Source organism: Sus scrofa, chromosome 9, assembly GCF_054392235.1.
Source record: "Sus scrofa isolate SSC_HxYL_T2T_F1_AM1 chromosome 9, Sscrofa_HxYL_maternal_Yorkshire_Landrace_v2.0, whole genome shotgun sequence".
NCBI classification, from domain to species: Eukaryota; Metazoa; Chordata; class Mammalia; order Artiodactyla; family Suidae; genus Sus; species Sus scrofa.
Genome location: NC_139391.1, coordinates 91,085,025 through 91,100,281, shown reverse-complemented (window position 1 = coordinate 91,100,281; position 15,257 = coordinate 91,085,025). Strand labels below are relative to the sequence as shown.

Here is a 15,257-nt window from a genome sequence, read left to right as displayed (position 1 = left end):
GTAAAAAGCTTCAATGGAACCAGAGTGTTTAATGTCAATGTGTTGGACATAAAGATGTTTATAGAGATGTTTTATTAGCAGTGTTTGAGAAACAGAAACCATAATTTTCACGATCCACATTTTCCCTGTGGCAAGTAACACATACATAGTCACTAAATACGTAGAGGAAAATACTTAGAACCTTGAGTTGCCCTAAAGTAGTGCAAACCAATTCATGCTGTACATAGGTTGCTCCCACCCAAGGATGAAATCATAGCATCTTAGAAATCTCTTTAAACTCTGCCTCCAGTACAAAACCAGAGCTTTCTCATTCTGTTTTACTTTCTGTGGTTTCCGGTCCACTGTACCCTGTAGGTTTTCACCTCTTTGACTGGCCCTTTTGGTGTGAAACTTCTCTTACCTTGTTTTTGCTATTCCATTTTTCTCCTTGCCATTATTTCTTAGTTCCCTTTTTCCCCCTTTTTTTGTGGAGGAGGGTCAGCTTAACTCAGAATTGAAGATTAGCTTTATTTCTACACAACTGACCATGACGGGATCATAGAAGTATAGCCCAGTTTAGTGCACTGGACAGATTTAGGATCAAAGAAAACCTAAACTTAATTTTGAGTGCCAAGTCATTACTCTTTGACAATCTTTGAGGTCTCTGGAAACCAAGCCTTGGTTCCTGTTGCTGCACAGCAGAGGCCATGTCAGTTTCAACATCCTCTTTTCCCAAATCCATAATAAATGTTTCCTCTGGAGAGACTATTGCCCAACATTTTTTCCACACTATCAGGGGCAAGTCTATTTCCCCAAGGAGATTATTCAGACAGCAAAAGCCCAGATATTCATGGCATTCAGTCCCATAGTCTTCACATTATCCATGTATGCTAAGGCTATCAAAGGGAAGGCAGTGAGCTCAGCCTAAACCTCTAGGCTCTAGAGACAGAAAGATCTGCATTCTATTACACTTCCTCTCCTGAGACCATGAACAAGTTATTTTTTAAATTATTATTAGAGTTTGTAAAACTGAAACATTTATTGAAGTGTTGTGTGTGTGTGTATAGCAGTGTAAAGATTGATGAAATTTCACAGAGTAAATATCCCTATGTAACCTGCACCCAGACCAAAAAAGAAGACATAGCCATTCTCTGAGTGGGTTTCCACGTGCCACTCTCTCCAGTTACTACTCTGAAATGTAACCACATCCCAATATCAAACAGTATAGATTCTTTGACCCTGTGCTTTACCTCCTTAAGCCTCAGCTTCTTCACATGTTAAGTTGGGAAAATAAGAATATGAATTTCAAAGAATGTAAGGTTTAAATGAGATAATCAATAGAATGTTCTTTGCCTGGGGCTGGATATTTAATAAGCTCTTAGACAGCTATTCTCAAAATTTCATTTGATGATTATTTTCCTACTTGTTTTAGATTGCTCTGTCACCCACCTGTCCGATGCATGAAGGAAGCTCCATCTCTTTCCAAAGATTGAAAGTTATTTTCCTACAACCTTCCAGGTTTTCTCCTTGGCCAGGGGAGGTAACTTGCAGCAACTTGTGGGAAAAAACAAATGAAAAAAAGTGAACACAAACACACATATGAACAGACTGGGGATGGGAACATCTTAGAGAAGCACTGGAAACTGTCAAAACAAACTTGACTGGCAGAACAAAGAGGAATAACATGGAAATGAAGAGGTTTTCTTGGCAGAAAGTGAGGGCACAGTGTCAGATATTAGGTTTCCAAAACCAGACTTTAAATCCAAAGTGAACAGGCCACAAGAACCATAGTCATGAAAAAGTCTGACACTGTTGGGACACTGATGGAGAGTCAGGACATAGCAACTCTAGTGGGAGACTGGTATAGCAGTTTATTTTTAGGAACAGGGTATGTTCAATATAGAACTTCCTCTGAGGACTTAGCTCCATGCTCCCTTGAAGACAATATCAATCTAGAGGTATAGACCAGCAGTTAATGGCTCTGCCTTGACCTCTGGCCATCCAGAATTTTTTTTTCTTGTCTTTTTATTTTCTGGACATTGCCTTGTCTCTCTTCATTCTAGTTTATGTGCACATAACTCAACGTTTAATCAAACCAATTCCTAATGTGGGAAAGAATTTAGGAAAAGACAGTCTACCATGTAATACTTTTTTTCAAATAGCCCTGGGTTCCCCAAAAGAACAACTCACCTTGCTGCAAAAGTTGAAATGATGCCCTTAGTTCATTGTTAGGCAACTGTATGAAATCTGGAGATCACAAGTTTTGCAAAGCAAACTGTTCAGAGCCAGAAAAGTTCTCCCTCTGTTCTATGAACTCCCTCCCCACCACCTCGCCAATTTTACACCACTCATGGTCTCATGGCACAGAGGGAGAACTTTGAACTAAGGGCATCTTTTGATTAAAATTGAGAAGCATCACAAATTAATGGAAAATATACAACTTTGCAATGGACAGGCATTCAATAAAGGTACATTTCCCTACCTCTCCTCCCCATCAGACTGTGAATTACAGCATAGGAAAATGTGTAGAGTGCTGGCATAGAGTTTGAAAACTGGGTTTGAATTCTGGCTCTATACTGACTAGCTCTGTGATTGTGAGCAAGCTTTGCAACTTCCCCAAGTCTTCATCTCCTCTTTTACAAAATAGGGTTAACAATACTTAAACACAGTACTGTTATGAAGCTAGATGAAATTGTTCCACTAGAGCATCTTACTCAGCATCAAGCACAGAGTAAAAATTATAATAGCTCTTAATTATCATTGATGTTTTCACCATCATCTTAACAAACTTATTCTGTATCCTCACTTGGTTGTATTATTATTGACATTCCTTTAGTAGAACTAATAATAATAATAATACAGCAAATATTTGTTGAGACCTTGTAACATGCTAGATATTGTTCAAAGCAGTGTCTTAAAGCTTACAATTATCCTCCAAGTTTGGTAATATTATTTTTCCTGGTTCTACAGATAAGGAAGCAGAGTAGTAACTTGCCCAAAGTCCAGTGGGCATAAGGGGTAGAATGAGTCTGAACTCAGAGCCTTTGATCCTAAGGAACAAGCTCTTCCACTTGTTCCTTTACATAATTGATTTGAGAGCTTGTCCAACACATCTGTAACTATTTTTTAAATAAACCACGTACATATGCTTTTGCAATCTGTTTAGGTTCAAGGTTTTGGGTCCAACACACTTGCCTAACACATGTGAATTGTATTATGAGAGGACAGTACTTGGGGTTAAATAGTTCACATTTAATTTAATTTTTATTTTCCTAACACTTTATGCTCATTCTTTTGAATTGCAAACAGTAACTGACATTTTAAAAGATCTGCCTAACCTAATGTCATTCTCCATTTATCTCATGAATTGCAGAATTTTTCAACAAGTTTGACTTTAAGGATTTTCTTCTATTATAGCCATGCTATAGGATCAAATTCAAAGTATCTGAAAAAATGATTAAATTTCATGATAATCAGTCCAGGACCAATTAAAATTATGACTCACAGCCCTCACATGTCAATATTCAGACAAATAATAATTTTATTCTTATATGCATAGTTGTCTAGTTTTCCCACCACAGCTTATTGAGAGGCAGTCTTTGCTCCATTGCATATTCTTGCCTACTTTGTTGTAGCATTCTCTTACACCATGTACAAAAATAAACTCAAAAAAGGAGTTCCCGTCGTGGCGCAGTGGTTAACGAATCCGACTAGGAACCATGAGGTTGCAGGTTCGGTCCCTGCCCTTGCTCAGTGGGTTAACGATCCGGCGTTGCCGTGAGCTGTGGTGTAGGTTGCAGACGCAGCTCGGATCCCGCATTGCTGTGGCTCTGGCGTAGGCCGGTGGCTACAGCTCCGATTCAACCCCTAGCCTGGGAACCTCCATATGCCGCGGGAGCGGCCCAAGAAATATCAACAACAACAACAACAAAATAAAATAAAATAAAAAAAAATAAACTCAAAATGGATTAAAAACCTAATTACAAGACTGGATTCTATAAAACTCTTAAAGGAAAATATAGGCAGAATACTCTTTGATGAAAATTACAGCAATATCTTTTTGGGTCTACCTCTCAGAGTAATGAAAATAAAATTAAAAATAAACAAATGGGACCTAATCAAACTTATAAGATTTTGCATAGCAAAAGAAACCATAAACAAAACAAAAAGACAACCCAGACAATGGAAGACAAATCTTGCAAACAAAGCAACTGACAGGGATTAATCTCCAAAATATGCAAACATCTCCTAGAGCTTTGTATAAAAAACCAAGCAACCTAATCAAAAAATGATCAGAAAATCGAAATAGATATTTCTCCAAAGACCTACAGATGGCAAAACAAAACAAAACAAAAACAAAACATGAAAAGATGCTCAGCATCACTAAGTATTAGAGAAATGCAAATCAAAACTACAATGAGATATCACTTCACACAAGTCAGATTGGCCATTATCAAAAAGTCTATAAACAATAAATGCTGGAGAGGGTGTGGAAAAAAGGGAACCCTGCTACCCTATTGGTGGGAATGTAAATTGGTGCAACCACTATGGAGGACAGCATGGAGGTTCCATACAAGACTAAAAATAGAACTACCTTATGATCCAGCAATCCCACACCTCTGCATATATCTGAAGAAAACCATAATTCAAAAGGATACATATACCCCTATGTTCATTGTGACACTATTTACAATGGCTAAGACATGGAAACAATATAAATGTCCACTGACAGAAGAAAATAAAGAAGATGTGGTACCTATGTACAATGGAATATTACTCAGCCATGAAAAAATGAAATAACATCATTTGCAGCAACACAGATGGACCTAGAGATTATCATACTAAGTGCAGGAGGTCAGTCTGAGAAAGACAAATATCATAAGAGATCACCAATATGTGGAATCTAATATGCTACAAAAGGACTAATTCACAAAACAGAAACAGACTCAGTGATTTCAAAACCAAACTAATGACTACTGAAAGGGAAACCTTAGGGGGAGGGATGGATTGGGAAGTTGGGATTGGCATATGCACACTAATATATACAAAATTTATGGGTAATGAGGACCTATTATATAGCATGAGGAAATATATTTAATACTCTGTGATAGCCTATGGGGAGAGAATCTGAAAAAGAATAGATGTATGACTGATTTGCTTTGTTGTGTGCCTGAAATACAACTTTTAAGTCACCTATATGTCAATAAAATTTATAAAACAAACAAAAACAATAATGCTAATAGGAGTTTTAAAATAAGAGTAGGAGAATGGAAATAAACTATTTTCATACAATAGATACTTGCTTTCAGATATCAGACTTGTTACTGATAATAAAGCAATTCTTTTTTTTTTTTTGTCTTTTTAGGGCCACACCCATAGCACATGGAGGTTCCCAGGTCCCGGGGATCAAATCGGAGCTGCAGCTGCTGGCTCATGCCTCAGCCAGAGCAACAAGAATCCGAGCCATGCCTGTGACTCATGCCACAGCCCATGGCAATGCCAGATTCTCAACCCACTGAGCAAGGCCAGGGATGGAACTCTCATTCCCATGGATACTAGTCAGGTTCGTTAACCACTGAGCTACGACAGAACTCCCTAAAGCAATTCTTAATATGGAGTAAATGTTCTGTGCTTAATATAAATAACTATGTCGTTTTCTACTTGCTTATTATCTAATCTCTTCTCCTAATTCCCCTATGTCAGAGGTTAGCAGGGGAAACCTGTATGTATATGTGTGTGTGTGTGTGTGTATGTATATGTACATATATGTATATATATGTGTATGTGTATATATGTGTGTGTGTATATATATATGTGTGTGTGTGTGTGTGTATATATATATATATATATATACCCTACACACACACATAAACACACAAAACAACTCTCCACATGGATACTTGTATCTCTGGATTATTCCATCATAACTGGTAATACTCAAAAGCATCTCCTTCTTAACCTTTACTTTTGTTGGCTTCTTTGACATTCAAGTTCTGACTCACCTTCTACTTGTTGAAACTCTGATGAGTGCCAGGTACTCTATGAGCTCTGGGAAAAATAAAAATAAAGCTTAAATCCTTCCCTTAGGATTCATAAACTCTGCTTAGGATGTACACATAAAAGTATGTAGTAGAGTGAAATTACTGAAGCAGGCATAAACTCAAAGTGTAGCTCAGAGGAGATGGGTAACTCTAAGGAAGGAATTGCAGTGAAGATGTTACAGAAGAGGTGGCCTTGGTGCTCTTGATTGAGGGATGCATGGGAGCTTGCCACGTGGGCCCAGTGGAGAAGAATACTGGAGGCAGAAGGAACAACCTGAGCACAGTCATAGAGGCATGAAACTTTGTACCATATTTAGGAACAGAGAACTTGTTTCCCATTTCTAGGGGATAAAGCAAGATGGAGAGAGCCCAACTGAAATTAAGAATAAACTTCGATGCCTATGAAAAATCATCCCATTATTCACTCATTTGCTCATGCATATCTTCATTCATACAAGAAAAATATATTCTTGAACACTTATTTTTTGTCAGTCTCTATGCGACAGACCCTGCAGAGAAAATACTGGGCCAGAGAGTATACAGTCTCATGGTGGAGGCAGACAATTATGTAAGAAATTGTTATGATGTGTAATGGAGCAGGGACCCAGCCTAGGCCAAGGGCCCAAAGTTGGCTGCCTGGAGTGTTAGTGTTCAACACCAGTACTATGAGTCAGAGTTAACAAAGTCTATAGGAGACAGGGAGACAAAGAAGGTTGCAGTCAGAGGAAACTGCCTCTTCAAAAGCATAGGGGCAACAGGGGGCTTGGTACATCTGAATAACAAAAAGAATTTCAGTATGACTGGAACTGGGGATCTAAGGCTGGGGGCTTAGGGCTTGGTGACAGGGGGACAGGGCTGCCTTCAATGGAAGGCCTATATTTAGAAGTTTATACTTTACTTGGGGATCAAAGGGGAGTCTTTGGAAGGTTTGAGGCAGGATATTTTAGAAAGATTACTCTGGCAGCATTATATAGAAAGAATTTAAAAGGGAGCAAAACTACAGGCTATTAGACTAGTTATAAGGCTAATGGATGATAGTAGTAGGAGTAGTAATAATAATCCTCATTGGTAGTTAATACGGTCTACTATGTACCAGGCACTGTGTCAAAGGCTTTGTACTCAATCCTCACAATAAGCCTATGAGGTAAGTATTAGACACCTTTGACAGATGAGAAAACTGAGGCATGATGATGTGTTCAAGGTCATACAGCTGGTAGGTGATTAATACAGAATTTAAATCCTAGCCAATTGGCTTTAACACAGTTAAATGCTTAGATGTGACATTATTTAGCTGTGACATTACTTAGCTGTGACATTGGCACAAATTAATGTAGAGCAATGAGAATTGAGAAAAAGTGAATAGAATTGAGAGGAATTGTGGAAAGAAATCACTAAAATTAAATAAGGCAGTAAGAACTAGAGAAAAGGAGTTCCTGCTGTGGTTCAGTGGCTTATGAATCCAACTAGTGTCCATGAGGATGTGGGATCAATCCCTGGCTTGCTCAGTGGGTTAAGGATCCTATGTTGCCCTGAGCTGTGGTGTAGGTCTCAGATGCGGCTCGGATCTGGTGTTGCTGTGACTGTGGTGTAGGCTGGAGGCTACAGCTCCAATTCAACTCTTAGCCTGGGAACTTACATATGGTGCAGGTGTAGCCCTAAAGAGGCAAAAAGAAAAAGAAAAAAAAAAAAGAGCTAGAGAAGGAAATTGTTTTAGCTTGTGTAAAGCCACCTAAAAGTAGTAAGCAGTTTTCATTAAATGTTTTGTTTATATTAAAATTCAGATAAAATAGCTCCCTATTGCACAAAACATCAAATCCAAATCCACACTGGTATTTAATATCCTCTGCTAAATACAGCTCTCCCTTATCATTCATTAGTTAGATCAACAAACATTTAATAACCTGCTCTATGCAGAGTTCTGTACAAAGTGGAAATTACGCAACATACACAGTTCACAGAGAATGTGTTCAAGGTCCAGTTGCAGGTTTTTCTACACTACTGTTAAATCCTCAAGGGCAAGGACTGGATGATATATTTTCTGAATCCAATGAGCATGGTGCAGTGCTTTCTTTGGAGGTTACTTTTAAAACATACACTGATGGGAAAAGATGTTGAAATCAAATATTTAAAATTTAGCAATTTAAAAGAAATCATTTTAAAAAACATGTATCTGGATCTAGAGACTGTTGATGTTGTATACGTTTTAAAATGAACAAGAAAACATGGTGTATAGTGTATAAATTCTTTTTAATGTCCCCAAAGTGAAAATGCAATTCAAGATTTAAAATAACGTCTAGCATATTATGTGTTATCATTTTCATTACCTATAAAATCCTAATTGGAATGAATTAAAATTAACTGATCAATCAGATAAGCTGACAAGATGCTGACCATCACTTGGGGCTAACTGTGCATCCAGACTGCCTTACTGAAGAGAGAACAGTAGTAATTCAGTCATAACCTTTAAAATATGTCAACTTAATTAGGAAAGTACTCTGTTAAATTTGTAGAGGTTTAAAATAAAGACCATGCTGGTCACATACATTGGTGAAAATGTTTCAGTCTCAAGAAATTAGAAAACTTGAACTATGTATTGACAATCTAACCTCAAATAATAAAGATTTTTATTTTAAACAATAAGAACTCTAAAATTTGGAATACCCATTAAATTCCTAAGGGATTTATTGCCAGGAAAATAGACTTAATTTTGAATTTGATATGGATTCATTGTAGGAAAAAAAGTATGTTCTGATTGACCCATGTCTGCCCTTTTCATCTCATGGTGAAAATGAAGAAGATCAATTGTTAAATTATTTTAACCAGTAGTGTTTTCATTATTACTGGTTATCTTCACAATGAGGGTTTCTTGGTGCTAATTTGAAATTCACCAGTTTGTCAAGAATCAGATTTTTATTAAAATAGATTTTATTTTCTCAATGAGGAATAAATCTTTCATTAAAAAAAAGTTTGGATTTTTCTGATGGAAACGTTTAGTGAAACTTATTGGAGATTTAGAACTATAAAGAAATAAGAAATATAGACAGTGATTTTCAATATTCCATCCTATTTTCCCTCTATTATTTTCTTTTTCTTTTTTTTCCACTCTGTTCTTTCTTGTCCTAAATGTTAAGTATCAATGCTAAAGAAGGCAATTATATATATATATTTTTTGCCACACTCGTGGCATGTGGAAGTTCCCAGGCCAGGGATCCAACCCATATCACAGCAGTAACCAGAGCCATAGCAGTGACAAGTCTGCATCTTTAACCTGCTGAGCCACCAGAGTACTCCAAGGCAATTATTTTATAAAGACCAAATTTTGAAATGTAGCTACAGATAGAAATTGGCAGGAGTACCAATCAATGGAATATCTAACCTAACAATTTGTGTTCTTGCCTTTCTGGGTTAACAAATGGAGATTTTTCTGGATAACCAATCACTAGTAACTCAGCTAAATAAAAATGAATCCCCAAAATAATACACTTCCACATTCCATGACTAAAGCTATTTCGTGGGAAGGACCTAACTGTTAATCTCGATGTTTGAAAATTTTTTTCAAAGCATAGGCGTTTGCTATCCAAATTGCAAAACCTCAGGGTTTTGTTTATCAGACATTCAATTACATGAGGAAATTTATGTGACTATCTTCCAAGTTTTGAATCACTATAATTTTGACTTATTGTAATCAACAATCTATTAGTTTATTTAACTTTGCAAGTTTGTTGTGAAGATGTGAAAAATCCCCAGCTTTGCTTCATGCTGAGGTGAATTAATATTCTCATATTCAGATGATTCTGTAATCACACTTGTTAGAGGAATGTATGAGCCATTTCAGACCATAAATTATATTCTGACAAATAATCAGGGACAAATGATTTTAATATCATAAATTAACTTTTCCTAATAATTGTTAAAAAAATTCAACCCTCACATGGACACATAAAATCCTTGCCTTTTTCCAGCCAATGAATTTTTGCTCTATAGCAATCAATTATCTTCCTTTTTCCTCTGTGTCTAGATCTTCACTAAGACAAATGTTCACATCCCGTGTGGTGTTCTGCTCATGTCCCCTCTCCCTTCTCACATTACTGTGCCTAATAAGACCTTATGATTTATTTACTAAGAGTCAATCAGACTTTTATTTGATGACAGTGTAAGAATGAGAGATTCCTTTTCCCCCACCATAAAACATGGTTGAAGAGCTCAAGTGAAAACATATTAAACATTTATTACCCTGTTAGGCCCAAACTGTATCTTTATGACTTTTCTATCATCTTTGTTAATACTAATGATTTACTGATTTAGGGCCAACTGTATTATGTATATAAATAGTAGAGATTCAACAATAAACAAACCAGTTAGCTTATAGTTGTCCTGAATAAGACAAAAATTCCTGAATAATGGCAGTGTGGTCCTGGCCAGGGGGGGCCTGGACGGAGAGGAGTCTAAACCTGATGAAGGTTGGAAAAGAGGTGAGAAGGAAGGAGCCAGGTGGAGGGCTCCTGGGGCCAAGTGGCCAGAAAGCAAATCCAGGAGAGACAGATTCCTATGAGGGTGTCTAGTCTCCAAATATCAAGTCATTCAGGGCTAGAACAGGAGATAAAAGTGAGTCTAAGTGAGCAGGCACTGGTGTCAAAGACATGAACCCTGGTCTTTAGGGAATAGTTACAGAGCCCTGGAAATCAGGGGCCAAGAGCAGGAGTTAGAAGCAAAAAATGACAGAAGCTGAGATGCAAAAGCAGGGATCCAGGCTCAGGGACTTGAGTGAGGGTCAAGAGCTTCTGAGCTGAATCCAGAAAGAATGTAGTGAGGCTGCTTGTGAGAACTATTGAATATACTCCCAATGTCCCCTCCAGCTCTCCTAACCTGTCCTCCTGAGAAAGAGCAGGCCGATCCCAGAGCTGAGCAGCCACAGGAGGCTGTAGGACTGATGTGGGGTTAGAAAAACAGGCTGGCAAATGGAGTGTGGTAACTTTTAACACCCCAATTTTAATACGCTATGGTTTAACAGATTCAACTTTTCTTTAAAAGTATAAATGTTTGTTTGTTTGTTTTTAAGTACAAATTTTGTCAGATTTTACAGCTTCAAGGCAGAAATGTACTGGTTAATTTTTTCTATTTTTCTCCATCCAATTAGAACTTTTGTTAGTTGGAAAAGCCAGTTCAGAATGAAGCTGTGAAGTCTAGAAAGTTTTTCTTAGTCTTCTATTTCGGCAGCACGTTCTCCTCTCTGGAACAGTAATTTAAAATGCCTCTGTTGCTTCATTCTCTCCTAAAATAGAGTCAGAATTAAAAACCTGCTATTCACTCTTTTGATTGAATAACAGATTAGAATCTAACATTTAGTCCTAGTGTGGTGCCTCGAACAACAGCTGCCTTTTAAATAGATCATTTATTTCTAATTGCTCAAAGATAGGAATTTTACCTTTAAGAAGGAGAAGTGGGAAGAGTCACTTGAGTCAGCAGTTGAAGAGGTGGTGAGGTGGGAGATGGGGGAACATCAATAAATAGGTGCATTAAAATTCCAGTAGTCTTGCTCTGAAAGTGAACATGGTGGTTGTCTTTTAAGGAAGCTTGGAAGTTATGTGAGAGAAGGTTAGAAGACACTCTCTCTCAAAGACAGCCCACAAGAGGCTAGGCAGACTTCATAAGGTGATAGCTAGATATATTCTCCTAAAAATTTGAAGGCATGGAGAAGATTTATGGGAGTTGAAAGCTCTTGCGCACCCCTAACCAAAGTATTAAAGAACTCTAAAAAATCTAACACTCAAATGGCCATGTATCTATTCTCAGGAAGTATGAACATCGTACAGAAATCTTTAGTCTAGAGGACATTGCTACTCTAAGTGGTGTATCCTTTTCGTAAGCAAATGGTCAGTTCCTGAAACATTAGACAGCTGTAGTATAAAAGTGAGTAATCTAATTTATTGGTCATGGCAGAGATTCAGCTCTTTGAAAAGTATAGTCATTTTTAACATTTGCATTGTTTATTGTTACGAATCTGACAATGGGACTGAATTTTTAGATATTCAGATCTTTTCCTTAAGTATTGGTACCTGAAAGGCAGTCATTTCCGATGGCATTTGGAATTCCAAATCTGAATTCTTTTCCCAGCACAGTGGAAATAAACAATCCATTTTAGGTCTTTCCCTGTTTCCTTCCCAAAGAAAGCCTTTCCACTTCATAGGCGCATGCTCTGTAAATCAGATTTCGTTCCTACTACTCTTTTTCCTTTAAAACACGCCTGAGAGGGATGCAAATCCAGTTTTCAATGTTTGATAGCTATATTGCTTAAGAAAGGAAAGATTTTAATGTATTGCTTTAAATTCTCTCTCTCTTTCTCTCTCACACTCACACACACACACACACACACACACACACACACACACTCTTTTAACTGGGTAGCTCAAGGCTTGGAAGTTCTTAAACTAAAAAGTAATTTGATAACAGCATCATTTTTACTCTTCAGAATATTTGAAAATAAACTGCCACCACAAGGCTTCCAAAGGCCCCTCCCCTTTGGGTCCATATCTACATAAAATGATTCACCACCACTGGGTCCGCATTTCTGGGGATAACATGTTGTTTCTGCTATGAATTCTAAGTCCTTAACAAAAAAACAAACTTAGTTTCAAATTACCTTTAGGGCACCAATCAAGTAGAGTTGTTTATTATTTCTGTCTAAGGTAAAATAAATTATTTTATATTGTTAGGAATCTTTATCATTTAGAAAAATTAATTTTCATTGTCCTTTTTCTCACATTGTTGTCATGGTTATTCCTACTCCCAAATTAATTGTCAAATAAGCACTAGAACTTTTATAAAATACACAGAATTATATGTTTAAACTGACTTTAGGTTAACTTTAACATTGAATCTAGGAATGTGTAAATTTTCAAAATAATTTTAGTGTTTCCTATGAAATTTTGGTTAATTCTACGTCCACTTTAAAAAATCCATCAGTGTTTGCTTGCCATTCTGTCATCAGAGGCTATCATTTTAATGACAAATTACATTAAATCTACAAAAAGGGAATTCTTTTTTTAGTATCAGGGATTTGCTTTTTAACACATTTTTATTAACTTTTAATTAATTCTGTCACAAAGACACTTATGATCAAAATGGGAAGGACTCACAGATCCAGTTGCTTTCTGAGTATAACATATATATCCATGCCACTTTGATCTGCTTTCTTGTCTTTGCCCAGTTCTGCTTATAGTGTCACATTTTGTCACCAGCCAACTTCGGTTGTCATACTGAAGGAATATTTCAAAAGACACATTCAAACTGACAAAGTTGGCATGCTCGAAAGAAACAAGAGTGCTAAGAGCAAACAGATGTCTATATCTGGGTGAAAGCTCTTCTCTCTGGAGACAAATAAAATAGATTATTATCCCAAGTTTGCTAGAAATTGACATGGTAGGCCAAGAGCTCTCACAAGAGAGTGAAATAACATCATGGAAGTTGGAAGTAGACTTTGAATGAGTGACGTATACTTTGGTTCTAACACAATGTGTCCACTTGAATGCCTGCTCTGGTCACTTCCAGGTCGTATCTCCAGGTAGAAAGCTGTTCCAACCAGTCAGACTCGGAGCAATTCATTTAACATGCCAAATCACTCATTTTGGTGAACTTCTTGTGTTCATCTAGTTTGTCACATGCATTATGCTTGTGGTTTACTAAGCATTTTTATAAAAGAACTTCATACCTTTTAAGAGACAGTATGCCAACTCTCGGAAGACTTAACCCTTCTTGTGCACTAGCGCAAGCTCCCCCAGCTATGCGCTCTTGGTGTATCACAAACCTGAGAGTAGCTGTATCTATTTTCTTACCAGCTAAGGTGGAGACCTCATTTCTCCATGAAGCCTCCCATCCTGAGCTTCTCATTGTCTACAGTCATCCCTTCCTATGGAACATACCTAGGAGATACATTTATATGAAAGATGGTAAAGTGTTACTTATGATAATATTATAGATATAGTTCCTATTCCTTTAGTATCTTGCATCCTGAGACAGAAAAACAAATATGTAATTTCATAGACACAGAAAAGGACTGCTATCTGAAGGATAGGCATTAGTAAGTAATGTTCACACAGCATTCTGTATGATTTTTGAATTTGACATATTTTGTCTAATTTTTCTCCCCTCAATGAAATCTAGTCAAAAAAGGAACACTCAAACTTATACTTAGGAAAATCTTATAGGAATTCCCGTATTCACTTTCTTCTTTCAGAGGATGCTATACATTCCACCTCCCCTCTGGCCCAGTGGATTTTTGGAGTTTGCACCAAGTAATCTATTAAGTTAGCCTCATTTCAGTTAGTTAAATCTTCAAATGGTTCACCCCGTCAACTTGATGCACAGATGTTTTGACTTCATTCTCCCTATCATAAAAATTGTTTCACCTTTGCATTAATTCATGTTTTCATTTATTTACAGACTCTTGTAAATGATACAAAGAAGAAATAATAGAGTGGTAGAGATCATGAAAACATCAAGTTTGACAGAAAGTATATGAATGTGCACACACTCCAACAAAAAACCCCAAAACAATGTATAACTAAGGAATGCCAATAAATGGTGCAGAAAAACCTTGAGAAGGGAGAGAAAAGGACAATTGATTCAAGAAATAAATGAATGACCCAGGATCCCAGAGAGCTAATTGGCTGGATTACAAACTAAAAAGTGTAAGCATATAGGCAAAGGAAAACCTGGAGGTAGGGGACATCTGAGGGGAAGGCAGAGGCAGAGGCCACCTACATGTCTAGTGTGACATACCTCACATGCTTGGGGCATGTGTATTACTTTTCACTCAACAGTTATATTAAGATAACATGTAATTCTGTTGTGGTACTCTGTCACACATTGGAGATGTAAAGGTGAAGAGATGTGATCTATGCCATCACAGAATTGACAATTTAGTGGATGTACATTTGCCAGGTTTGGGACGTGTCTTTAAGTCAGATTTCCAAGAGAAAGTTTTGTGTCTCTATTTAACGAGTGTTTCCTACAGGTCTGCTTTGTGTCTGATATTCACACAGGCACCAGAATAAAAAACAGGCAACCTGCTACTCTTAAGGGCCTTATATTGTGATAGGGCTGGAGAGACTGTTAACAAATAATAAAATAATTTGTCAGGTTGGATCAATTCCACAGTGAAAACTAAAGAAGGATAAAGATATAAGAGGAGTGGGGAAGTTATTTTGCATAGGAATTTCAAGAAATGGTTCCCTAAAA

General features: G+C 37.1%; 1 protein-coding gene across 4 annotated transcripts in view; it reads right to left on the bottom strand.

Annotated features, from left to right (window-relative positions):
• AHR (aryl hydrocarbon receptor) overlaps positions 1-15,257 on the bottom strand; it is a 489,182-nt gene that overhangs the window by 128,340 nt on the left and 345,585 nt on the right. For 3 of the 4 annotated variants that reach the window (XM_084974512.1, XM_084974509.1, XM_084974511.1), the window contains one exon: positions 1,429-1,533. The gene's annotated coding sequence lies outside the window, so the exon portion shown is untranslated. Of the gene's footprint in view, positions 1-1,428; positions 1,534-2,169; positions 2,229-15,257 lie in introns of those variants that run through there. The other variant, XM_084974510.1, reaches the window with a different exon arrangement.